The following is a 12,925-nucleotide window of genomic DNA, read 5'->3' on the forward strand; positions in this document are numbered from 1 at the left end:
CTTCCACTAGAAATTGCCACAAATGAAAGTAATAATGTTGATTTATCAACTTTAAAAGACAGAAACACTAATACTTAGGTTTCAGCCATGGTTTTTATTTATTGGCAGCTGAAGTGTTCTTGTTATTTTGCCAACCTTCTGCACAAATGGCCCACCTTTTGTCATAACATTCTAAAATCAGCTTGCAGATAGATCTAATTGAGTATCACTGCTTCAGAAGATACCTTCCACCACTCAATTTATCAACACATCCTAAAACTCTAGACCTTTCATTGAGCAAAGATTGACCATTATTTTTTTATATGCAAATGAGAGCTTGCCTGGTTGGGACAATTTGGATCTGATCATTCTTATTGGACAGATCTAATATCTTCTTTTGGTCTAGGGTTAGGCATTTGACTGGTCCAAAATAATTGGTCAATTGACTGGTTAAATATTGTGACAGAATATAAAAAATATTCGAAAGCACGATTTTTTTAGAACGGTAACAAAAAAAGAGTAAGACTTTATGGTCTCCAGTAGGCTTGGTCTTAGATACTTATGCCTAATTACAAAAAACAAGTTATTCAACAGAGTTATTTTAACTCAAGAAAATGCAAAACGCAGTGAAATTAAGTTCTAAAAATGAAAGAGTGGCAGCATGATTCAGTCAAAAAGTTAGAAAGTACAGCAGCCCCATGGCCACTTCCCCTTTTTCAGGATGGAATAGGGGTGGCAATGAGCACAGTGCAGGATCATCTCTGGTTTGGTAGAAGTTGGGGAAGAAGAGCAGGGAAAAAGTGTCACAAGTGGCACTAGTTTGCTCCTCCCTCTCCTTAAATAAAGAAGCTGGAGCTTCTGCAGCCTTTTTCTGGTGTGTGTTTGTGGCAGGGAGAGCAAATAGTAGAGCAGCCCATTTATAGAAAAGATGCTGGGAGGGAGGTCAAGGGCTTCTTGCCTGTTCCAGAGCTGTGCCTCTGTCCAAACAGGTTTGGTGGGGGGGGAGATCCCAGAATTCATTAATTTGGGGGTGGTAAAGTTGAGGATTTACTAATTAGGAGAGCAGGGTGAGAGCTCAGAACCCATTCATTGGAGCATACTCAATTGATTAAACTCTATGCCTGGAATTAGGAAAACAATAGATATTGGCAGAGGAGTGAAGAAAAGACAATGTATATTAAATAGGTGGGACCTTAGGAGAATGGCAGTATGTGTGGTACTTCTCACTTGGGTTAATAGGTTTAGTCCTCAGGTAGGTATTGAGGAAACTTGTAAAGCCCTAATGAATGAAGGTGTGTCCATATTGATGGTGACATCGATTGAGCAGGAGTGGAGACCTGCTCAGTTGATCCGGAAGTCGGTGGGAGGTCATTTCCCATCGGTGCAGTGTAGTGGGGATGCCGCAGTAAATAGGCGTTAGGAAGTCGATAGGAGATACCAAGCTACTCTAGATCTCCAGTCAACTGCTGCCAGATTTCACCAGCAGTGTAGACCAAGCCCTAGAATATCAGACTGCAGATTGAGTTTGTGAAGCCTTCTGTTCATGTTGGACTCCTAGGTGCTCCTGGGCAGGTAGACTCCCAAATGATACAGGACTGGTCTCATTCTTCAGTTGGCTAGGAAAGTGAATCCTCAGCCAAGGTCCTAGATCTGGTAATCCTATACTTTAATCATGTTGAGTAGAACATGACCATAACACAACAGCTACATTTGACACAGCACACTGCAGTATGCATCAGAAGCAACATTAGACGCACACGCCATACAAATGTCTTATGAACTCCACTGGCTGGCTTCCCTTTCCTTTCAGGATTGAATTTAATTTTGGCCCTTAGCAAGTTCAAACCTGGCTGGTCTGAGAAACTACCTCATCTTCCACATCTTACAAATACTGTTCTTGCTCTTCTGCTGCCAGATTCAGGATAAGACTTCCGGGTTACAGGGCAGAGTCTTCCACAGCAAGACCCCTCTCCTGGAACTCATCAGAATGAACACAAGTTAAAATTGAAAGGTAAAAGATGCCATTTTAATAGCTAGCCTTTGCTTAGCAATGGACTCCCCTTTAAACAGAAAAATTTACTTGTCTTGGAACCTGGGGAAAGGAGGGTGGAAAACAGCTTTTTGGACTTCATATTTGTCCAGTGCCCAAATAGTTTTTTTAGAAATATTGTAGGTGGATAAGTACATACAATTGGCTACCTCATCCTGTTAATTTTGTAGAGTAAACCTCTGATCTTAAATTGATTACAGGCAACTTGAAAATTGAATTTGTAAGAATGTATTACATATGAAATTAGATGAATACGTGTGAAAAATATAAGAATGTAAGCATCCTGGCATGAAACCCAAAGAAGAGCAGAATGCTCACTGTGATTTATCAGATCTTTTTACTAATCTAGACAGAACATAGACATTCTTAGAGAGAGGTATTCTAGTGAAAACAACTCAAATGGCTCTTGTGAAGAGGACAGTTACCTTTCCCCTAGAATTCTGTGGGTAAGGTGAACAGAACTTGTTGAAAAGGCCACATTTTTTGTCTGTGTGAAAGAGACCTGAGCTAGAAGAGATGATTTAAACCAAGAAACTGATGTCCCCAACACCACTTCTGTCTTGAATTGGAAAGAAAAGCCAAGAACACTAACCTTTTATCTGAGGCCCTTCAAGCATTTTACAAACATTAATAAACTAAATTGCATAATCCTTGGGAGACAAATTAGGATTATAATCCCCATTTTGCATCTGAGGAAACTGAGGCACAGGGCATGGACGTGACTTGTCCAAGATCTCATGGCACGTCACAAAGGCGGTTTTGGACTTGCATGAACCAATTGAGTTAGGACCAATTTATGGCTTGGACACTTGTCTCTTTAGGTTGTGATCACAATTCTGCTTGTGAATGCTCCAGTGGGTTTACTGCTTTCAAACTTTTAATGGCCTACAAGGAAAAGTGGTTAGATCAGGGACTGAGAGTCAGGATTTTTCTCTTATCTGCTGTGTGACTTTAGGCCAAGTCACTTTTCCTCTGTGCTTCAATTTAGTTATTGTGCTTACTACCTTCCTCGTATGCTTTGTGGGGCTTTCAGCTAATCAAGTAAAAGGTAGGGTTGGGCATTTGACCGATTGGATGTTGTCAAAAATGGTCAAATACTTAAAACACTAACTTTTTAAAACACTAACGTAACATAAAAGAAGACTTTATGATCTCCAGTAGGCTTGGCTTTAGATACATATGCCTAATTACAACCCAAAAAAAAAAAGTTATTTAACTGTTATTTTAACTCAGATAAATGCAAAACACAATGAAATGAAGTTCTGAAAAATGAAAGATTATTAGCTTATTAAGCAATGTTAGGTTAGCATTTAAATGCAACCATTATTCAAGATTGAACAGTTACAAAAAAAAATATGAAATTACACAAAACAAACACGTAGCTCTTATGTACCAATTGATTTAAAAATGAATTTACGCTTGGTAGGCAGCAGGTCAACTCTTCAAACAGCTTAATGACTGTGTGTCTTTTTCTCTTGGTGCTGGGTGAAGAGATTTAAATACTCCTTTCTCTCCCTCAGTCTTTTCTTTAATTTCTGTATGTTTGTCTAGTGACAGTTCCCAAATTCTTCATAGAATCATAGAATATTAGAGTTGGAAGGGACCTCAGGAGGTCATCTAGTCCAACCCCCTGCTCAAAGCAGGACTAACCTCAGCTATATCATCCCAGCCAGGGCTTTGTCAAACCTCAGCTTAAAAACCTCTTTCAGGTAGTTAAAGGCTGCTATCAAATCCCCCCTCATTCATCTCTTTTGCAGACTAAACAAACCCAGTTTCCTTAGCCTCTCCTCATAAGTGCTCCAGCCCCCTAATCATTTTTGTTGCCCTCCGCTGTACTCTCTCATCATGCCCCTAGGGAGGGTACTGAGGGATCACAAGATGTTAAAAGTCTACAGACAGGCAGATGGTCCAAAACTGAGTAGTGCTGCATGGTGCCTGCTACCATACCAATGCACGATGTGTACCATTTTGTTGGCCGAGCTCAGGGAGAGGCACTGGTACTCACAGGGAGGCCCACTGGGTGGCTCCTCAAGGTTGTGTTGAAGAGATCCCCTGGCAGGGGGAGTCCATTCCAAGCCAGTGAGCCTGTGTAGGCCCCAAACATATGGATGCTGTGCCACAGGAGCAGAGGTGCGGGGCAAGAGCATCAGCAGTGTGTGCAGGGATAACATACAGGCATCCTGTGCTTTCTCTCCCAGCGACTGACAGTACCTGGCACTGTCCAAACTGGATGGGCCCTCCGGGTCTGGGGAACACCAAGCAGCCGCCTGCAGCATGAGTACATACTCTGTGCCCACCTCTGCGTTGTCTGCACCTGGGATTAGTGCCTGTCCCTGAGCCTGGCCAGCACCAGGCAGCTACTCCCCTCCCACCCCACCAGACCGCTTTTTATCCTCCATTTCCATGCTGTCATCTCACCAAGGAGCCCGCTTCATCCCCATTCCCTCCACCGCAACATGTCCCTTTCCCTGCTCTCCCAAACACACCTAATGCCCAGGCTCAACACCCCCCCCCCCCCCCCCATGCCACGAGAAAAATTTCTGGGGACGTTCCTGGTAGAAGAGGCTCACTCTCAATCCCGAGGCCCAGCCAGGAGGTTACATTAACAGAGGTGAGCCCAAAGGGGGTTCTAGCATGAAAAAGCTTGATAATCACTAGTCTAGTCAGTTTAGATAGTTTGCTCTTTGGGCGCAGAATCTGTGCCTTAACTTCTGTATTGTCCTTTGTAAACTGCCATGTACATTAATGGCCTGGTATACAAATGAAGATATACATACATACAGTGTGTGTTTTAGAAGATTCCAGCCAATCAAGATTCTCAGCTTAGTTCGCCATTTTCCCAACAGGTGTCATTAGCATGTAGTAAAGTGAGTGAGTGATCAAGACATTTAAATAGGCTTGCTAATGCATGACACCATGATGCAATCAAAAAGATAGGTTGTTGCCTACATCTGGGCATTCTTGCTGGAATATTCTACAATATTTGACTGTGGTCAAATTGATGATACTGGTCGGTTAGTTGACTATTTGTCAAGACTAGTAAAAAGATGCTATAAAAGTACAAAATGCTGTGAACCATTGGAGCAGTGTATGGCTACAGCCCTGTTTAAACACAGCTATAAGATGTTTCTGATATGGAAATCCTGAGTCCTAATCATCTAGTCAGCTGTGTGCACACACAATTCCCATTGCCTTTAGTGAGTGCTGTGCGCACAACTGACTGGATGATGAAGCGCTTTTACTTTTTTTGGGGGGAGGGGAGGAGTCGGCGGTAAAGCTTATTTTGTTTTGGTACTTTTGAAATGACCTGGCTGTTTGCCACTTGCACTTGACCATAAAGATGTCTGGGATTCTTAGTGGCTGTACTTTCTCTTCTGGCTCCTTCTTGGGGTTTTCTCTGTCGTTCGAAAAGTGATTTTGGGTTTCAGGTCAGTGTGACAGACATGGCAATTTTCTGCAATATCCTTGAAAGACCGTATCGTATTAAGTTTATGTATTATTGTAGGATTGTGTGTAACCTTTCTAGGGGGGAGATGTGATAGATGTAAAAACAAGGAGTTCAAAAGACTGTATTTGAAAAATGTGCCAGACAAGTATAGACTTTTGGGCTAATAAAGTGATTAGTGGATTTCCTGGGGAATCCTTAGGGAGAGGTTAATGCAAATTCCCCAACTCTGATTATGCAAAAACCTAGTGTTTTGAAGCTATGTCCTGAGGAGAGGGTCATTGTCTGCTGATGACCTTGGCCTTCAGTAGCAGGTAAAAGGCCCAAGCTGTATCAAGAAATGGCTGATCTGCCCAGCCTTCGTTCTGAATCTAAGACCGATAAACTTGTAACCACAGGAAAAACCTAGTTGTGGGTTTTGAAGGACTGACACCTATGGGAGTCCTATGTTGAAGTTGGGGGAGACCTCTGGTAAGCTTTCTAGCAAGTGTAGAAGTTTCATTGTTTTAATATGTCTTCTCTAATGCTTTTACCTTAATAAATGTGCTTACTTAAAAGGCGTTGTGTGTAACTTGTAACTGCTGGCGATACACTGTTCATAGCCCGTAGGGAGAAAGCAGAGCACAGGCACTGGTATTTCAGGCAGTCTGGCTTGCTGGGGATGTCGCAATGTAAGGCAGGGAGCTGTGCAGCCTTAAAATCTTTGGTTCGGAGGGAATGAGACTAGAGTCTCTGCCCAAGAGAGGTGACAGCTAGGAGCCAGAAGCCTAAAGTTGGTGGAGCACAGAGGTGCAGTTGCCCTGAAACTGAGATTGTCAGTACTCCACCCAAAGGACTAGTTTGAATAAAAATAAAAGCATACGGCCAGTTTAGCACAGCTGGGCTTCTTGCCCTTTGTAAAGACTAGTCCTCTTTGAATGAAGCAAAGAGAATTGTGTGAGTATTGTGGGAAACTTGGACTGCAGCTACCCCAGCTATTCTGCATTGTAAGAGGTGGCTTTTGAGTCTGTTGTCTTTGCATATGAGGATATTATTCTTGTTATAAATGAATTATGATATAGACCCATGCATCATTTGAAACACTGATTCTCACATTCATGTTCTGGTAAGTCAAATGCTAAAACTTTCCTTTGTACATCAAAATGCCCTTTTGTTTGGGTGTCTTCTACAAAAGAGGAGTGAAAAGAATCTTTCTGCATATGAGGTTTGTTCTTATTCTGGCTTCCCTACAAGTGAGGCAGAGTAAGGGCATGTCTACACATACAGCGCTGCAGCTGTATGCTGACAGGAGAAAGTTTTATTATGCCAACAGGCTACCTCTGCGAGCAGCAGAAGCTATGCCGGTGGGAGAAGCACACCTGCCAGCATAGTGCTGTCCATATTGGTGCTTACATCGGTGTAACTTATGTCGCTCAGGGGATGGTTTGTTCACACTGTGGGTGATTTAAATTCTGCTGACATAAGCTGTAGGGTAGACATAGTCTTGGTGTGCAATCCACAGATCTTCCAGGGATACATAAAAACAAACTGACCTGCCCATGAGACCTAGAGTAACCTGTGTGCCTAGCAAGACAGCTAATCTGTTTGAGAAGACTAAAGAGGCTCTTCTGGCTTTGGAGGAGATTCTAAGCAAAGCCGTACTCTCCAAATCATTTGTAGCTCTGTTTCAGTTTTATTTTATGGGAACGGATTATCCTGTCTCGACTTCTGTTTTAACTTGGAAGCCAAAACAGAAGCACTAAAGCTAGCTTGCTGCATACTGGGCAACAAATCCTCTCTGAAGTCCTTTAATTTGTTTGTTTAATTTTTTTTCTCCCCGGACCCACTAGGATTGTTCCTTGATACCGCTAGTAAAATTTGTCAGTTGGAGATACTGTTCTGCTAAATTTAGAACACCAGCTGCTTTAGATAAATCTTAGCCCAGCTATCAGTTACACAGGAATCTGTTTCAGTCAGGCACATCCCTTTAGGCTAGGATATGTATTACTTATGGTTGAATGGAGCTGAGATTCTTGTAACATTGAGAAACATGAAATTTCCCCTTCCTCTGCTTATGATGGGTTTTAACTCGTGTTCAAAGCTCTGAATATTGATTGTCACTGACGTTTCTCATCATGATCCATGTTTCTGGGAAATGAATTTAATCCCATTTGAACTGTACAGTGGTATAGCCCTGCTTTCTTTGAATACACTGACAAGGGAACGAATTCAGCCCTGATGTAAGCAGCTGCAGCCCCCAGGGAAGTGAGTGGAACTTGTCATTTCTACTAGGGCCAAATGTAACCCGTAATAGGTTATTTATCTACCAACTTCAAAATCTATAGTTTGCACAATAACACCAACTCTTTTTTGCACTTCCCTGTGTGTGATCTGCAGGGCATACCACAGTGAGTTGTAATTAGATCTCTGGGAAAAGCAGGCTTGTGTCTGGCAAGTACTTGAAAGATTGTGAGAGTGGAAATATTAATGCCAATGTTCTGCTCAGGTTTTCAGTTTCAGTAACCACGTAGCACCTCACTAAATTCCCACTTCCATTTCAGTTTGATGCAGAATCCTTTCTTAAATTTGTGTAGTGTTTCTGTGCATTTTCAGCCGCTTTATAATGCCCCAGAAGTTGTGGGTGCCCTTCAGTAGTGAAGCAATTCCTTTACATAATGTTTTTGGGATGAAAGATGCCATAGAATGGAAAGACCAAAGTTTCTCTGGAGTTTAGCTTCCTACTAGACTTCTAATCCTAAAACCAGGTTTCTCTGACATCCTTGTAACTTAAAAAGTTCTAACTCTGGAAGTTAAGCTTGACTTTTTTTTGAAAACATGAAATAGATTTCTCTGAACATTAAAGTAAATTGAATAAGCACTTTTGCAGTTTGAGATTTTTTTTTAAAAATCACTTTGTGAAATGTTGATGAAGAAGGGTGCAGCATTTTTGTCCACTGTGTATGTACTCCATGGCACAGTTGCCCTAAACTCTATAGTGAGGCCCCTTGAATTTCATCACATTGTGATGCTACAAGCTGAAAATTCTGGATCAGCTTAATTTAAATGATCAATAGAGATTCTATTATCTAGTTTAGTATAAATCAGTACAGTACTCTGCTTTAATTTGGTATTCAATTCTGTTTTGTGTTGCCCACAAACATTTAATAGGCTGCAGAATTTTGTATTGAAAACACAATTGAGTGCTAGAAATTTGCGGATGGGGTATCAGAGGAAGACATTTTGGCATCTGGATAGGGGACAAATGGGATTCCTGACAACTGTATAGGAGTCTAAGTAATTTGAGATTATGGGATGAGGACATTAGATGGATGTTTCTGCTAAAATTATTAGTGAAACAATGCTGATGTAGGCGTCCGTGTTAATGCTCAATTAAGATAGGGACACTTCATATTGCTGATGGTTTCAAGCTGTCTGAAGGCTACTGTATATATTAGAGCAGTGATCTTCACTATTTTTCAAGCGGGAGCCACTTTGGCAAAAAACCTTGAATGTGAGAGCCACATCAACTACTAAATTAACACATTGCTTGCTACTCCTTAATGATGTACTGTTACAGAGTGACTCGTGTGACTAAAACAGTCTGCTTGTACAATAAAATGTTGCCCCTTTTATTTATTTATATATAAAAAGAAAAATATATGGAATGAAAAAGGCACCCATGCAAGTAAACTTTTTAAGAGCAGAATAATGCAAAACTTACTTTAAAAACTGGATGAGCGAAAGTGTGCCTGTTGCTCTTTGGTTTTGTTCATGCAGTATTTGTAGTCTGTCATCACAATCCTAGTAAGGCAGTCCAAATGTTCGTTGGTCAGTTTATTCCTCTGTTTTCTTTTCACAGTATTCATTGTTGAAAATGTAGATTTGCAGGTGTACATACTGACAAAAAAGACAGCATTTTTTGCACACAATGTTTGAGAGTTGGGTATTGTGTATCAGGGACCATGTTCCAGAAATGATAAACACCTGTCTTAAGTTCAGGCTTCATGATGTCATTTGTCTAAAGTTCCACAATTTCACTTTCCAGTTTAGCACGGTCAGAACAAATGTCTGTGATAACTGGTGACAGAGCTGACACTAATACCTGGAAGGGGTTCTCAATGAAACTTGAGACTCCATTACATCTTTGTAATGTACAAAGTACATCGTTGTACTCCATTACATCTCTGAATCTAGACTTGAACTCCACCTTCAATTCTCCCCACATTTGTACAAATGAATTGTAATTGAAATGTTTCAAAAGCTTGGGATTTTCTGAGATGACCGCTCTGAGTTTTGGAAAGTGAACAAATGGCGTGTCAGGAATGAATAATGTTGTAATCCTGTTTTGAAAAGTGGTTACAACATGTTACTGGGAAGTTCCAGTTTCCCTTGCAACTAGAGATTTAGCGCAAGTGAGTGGCAAGTGATGTCAGTCAAAAATGCCAGCTTAGTTATCCACTCTGGATTTTCCAAATCTTTCTCCTTCTTCTCCTTGCTTTCAAGGCATTCACGAATCTAAGAAAGGAGACCCAAAAATCTTTCAAGGACCGTGCCACAAGATAACCATCTCACTTCATTGTGCATCACTAGTTGTCTTACTCTCTCGTACTCTTCCAGTAATGCTCGAAACTGCCGGGATTCGGCGCTCTTGAAACAATAAAATTGACCACTTTTGCAACCAACTGCATGACCCTTTGCATTTCATTGTTTTTTAGTTTACCCACCATTGCTTCTTGGTGTATAATGCAATGAAACACTGTGAATTTGGGTTTTTCCTCATCAGGTCAATTAATCCATTCCCCTTTCCTTGCATATTTGGTGCACCGTCAGTACACACAGATGTTAACTTTGTCCAATCCAAGTTATTCTCAGCAAAAAAATCGAGTAGGACAGTCAAAATGTTTTGCCCTTTTGTTTGACCTTTCAAAGATATTAAACACAGCAGTTCTCCCCAAAATAATTCTTCTTTGGGGAAACGAACCCAGACACACAATTCTGAGACATCACATATATCTGGTTTCATACACCGCTATGCTAAAACATGGTGTTGCCAAAATATTTGCAGTTAACTGTTGTCGGATTTCTTTTCCCATTTCCTCCACCCTTCTCATTATGGTTGTGTTGGACAGTTGCAGCCCTTTTATTTGCTGTAGGATTGCATTTTTGTTATTGAAATCAGCATACAGGATTTCTGCAGAAGCCTGTAAACATTCTTTAACGATCTCTGCATCAGTAAATGCCTTTTTATGTCTTGCTAAAATCCATGCAATTTCAAAAGATGCCTCTGTCAAACTCTCTGCAACGGACCTCGATCTCTGGATTATTTTTTGCTGGCCTTTTAGTGAAGCAGCAAGTTGTTGTCCCTGTTCTCTATTCACTTATGCTGTCCTGTCTCTCCCCAGACAAAATGAGTTTGTTTTTCTTTGTCACAATTCTTTGTATCTAATGCAGTCCATGTGATTCGCAGATCTTTAGGGGCTGCTATGGAAGTTAAATATTGTCCATGCAGGTGCTCCTAAGAGCAGTGTTGAGCTTTGAAGTCCTGTGCAAACTGGAGGAGCGTTTGGAGAGGGAGGACATTGTCATGAAGATTTTGGGGATGAAATTTATGTGAAGACTTTAATCATGTAGAGAGATACAATGAAAATAACACAATGAAAATGTGCTTTCAACAAAAGATTCCTCTGCGGCATAGTACCTGGTCCCATCTTCTTGCTGGCACTGACTTTTCTAGATGAAATCCAGTTACAACTCCTGTCGAGAACTGGGTTTGATGCATTTTAAAGGACCATCTGCAAGCTTGAGGATCTTAGAACCATCATGTAGATGAGACCCTGCACTAATGGCTTGTCTGTCAGAGATTTTTGCACCAGTGAAAGAGGGGCTTGGACCATCACTGCTTGCCCCAGGATAGGTCATATAGGTTCAAGCTTTGCTTTACATTGGTGCAGTGCCGTTATGCTGGAGGGGGGGGAGGTTGCACTGATGTTGATACACCAGTGCCAAAATCCTTAATGTAGACGTGCTCAGAATAGCCTAAGGCAAAAGAGGAAGCGGTGAAGCAGAGGAGATGGCAAGAACTGTGAGGAAGACAAGAAACAAGTACTTCGTGGAGTAGCTCAACAGGGCCACTTGGTTCCCAGCCATTCCTTGTTTTAATAAGCGGAGTTTATTAACTCATAATAAAATGAGCTATAAAATAGAAATGCGATATTAGTTTTATATATGACATTGGTGAGGTCATTACTGGAATATTGTATCCAGTCTGATGTCATGCTCTAAAAGGGAAGTTGAAAAACTGGAGAGGGTTTGGAAACAAGTTACAAGAATGATTAATGGTCTGGAAAATACACCTTACGATGAGACTAAATGAGGTTAATCTATTTAGTTTATCAAAGGAAAGATTAAGAGGGGACTGGATCAGTCTATAATTACCTACACAGAGAGCTGATACTGATACTAGAGAGCTCTTTAATCTAGCAGGCAAGATGTGACAATATCCAGTGACTGAAAGTAAAAGTTATTCAAGTTCCAATTGGAAATAAGATGGAATATTTTTTAAACAATGAGGATAGTTAACCATTGGAATATATTACCAAGGGATGCAGTAAATTCGCTATCACTTGAGTCTTTAAATCAAGGCTGGATTGCTTTCTGAAAGAGAAGATATACTCTAGTTTAGCCACAAGTTTTGGGCTCAATGTAGGAATTACTAGGAGAAAACTATGGCCTTTGTTACGCAGGAGATCAGACTCAGAAGGACCATTGTGATCATCTAAGCCTTCAAATCCATGACTAAAATAACAGCCTTACAGACCGTGCATATGTCACGTATACTTTTTTTTCTTTCCAAAGACGTTAACCCACGTGAGCAACTCCAGCTGTTTGGAAAGAAAAAGCGCAGAAAATCAAAGTAATTCTAGAGATGTGTACTTACCTAGAATCTTGCCAGCCATGTAAAATGGTCTTCCTGAAAACAGTTGTTATAGAGTACCAAAAAAAGCTAATGGTGGCATTAACAGTCACTTGAGCAGAAGAAAATTCTAGTTGTTTATACATTAGTCAATAAAACTAAGGTAATAGACTAAATAAAATTGAGGCCATAGACCAACCTAGAATTATCCATGCTTGCTCCTCAGTCATTACACACAATGGGCTGGCAGCTGCCTATGTATAGTGATATCCACTTGGAACAGGGTTTGCTAATACCGATTAGATTGTATTTTTCATTATGCTAGTCCTTGCTAAAGTTATTGAAGCATTCTTTTAAGTCCCCCTCCATAGCATGGAGAGAAATTGGCAGGCATGGTATGTACAATTGATATCTCCACTTACTGCTGTCCTGTATGCATCATGTTCCTAGCAGGAGTCTGTATGCTGTGTTTATGAAAGGGCATGTTATTTCTCCTTGGTATTGTTCATCATGATGGTATTTGAAAAGTTGCTGATTACAGTCCCAGTTCTGCTCCTAT

At 40.8% G+C, this 12,925-nt stretch overlaps 1 protein-coding gene across 2 annotated transcripts in view; it reads left to right on the forward strand.

The window, feature by feature from the left end:
• The window catches only part of NAA50 (N-alpha-acetyltransferase 50, NatE catalytic subunit), a 38,584-nt gene that overhangs the window by 7,390 nt on the left and 18,269 nt on the right, over positions 1 to 12,925 (forward strand). The window lies entirely within an intron of this gene.

Source organism: Emydura macquarii, unplaced genomic scaffold (genome assembly GCF_026122565.2).
Source record: "Emydura macquarii macquarii isolate MOO-44397 ecotype Brisbane River unplaced genomic scaffold, CSIRO-AGI_Emac_v2 contig_1119, whole genome shotgun sequence".
In the NCBI taxonomy this organism is placed as follows: domain Eukaryota; kingdom Metazoa; phylum Chordata; order Testudines; family Chelidae; genus Emydura; species Emydura macquarii.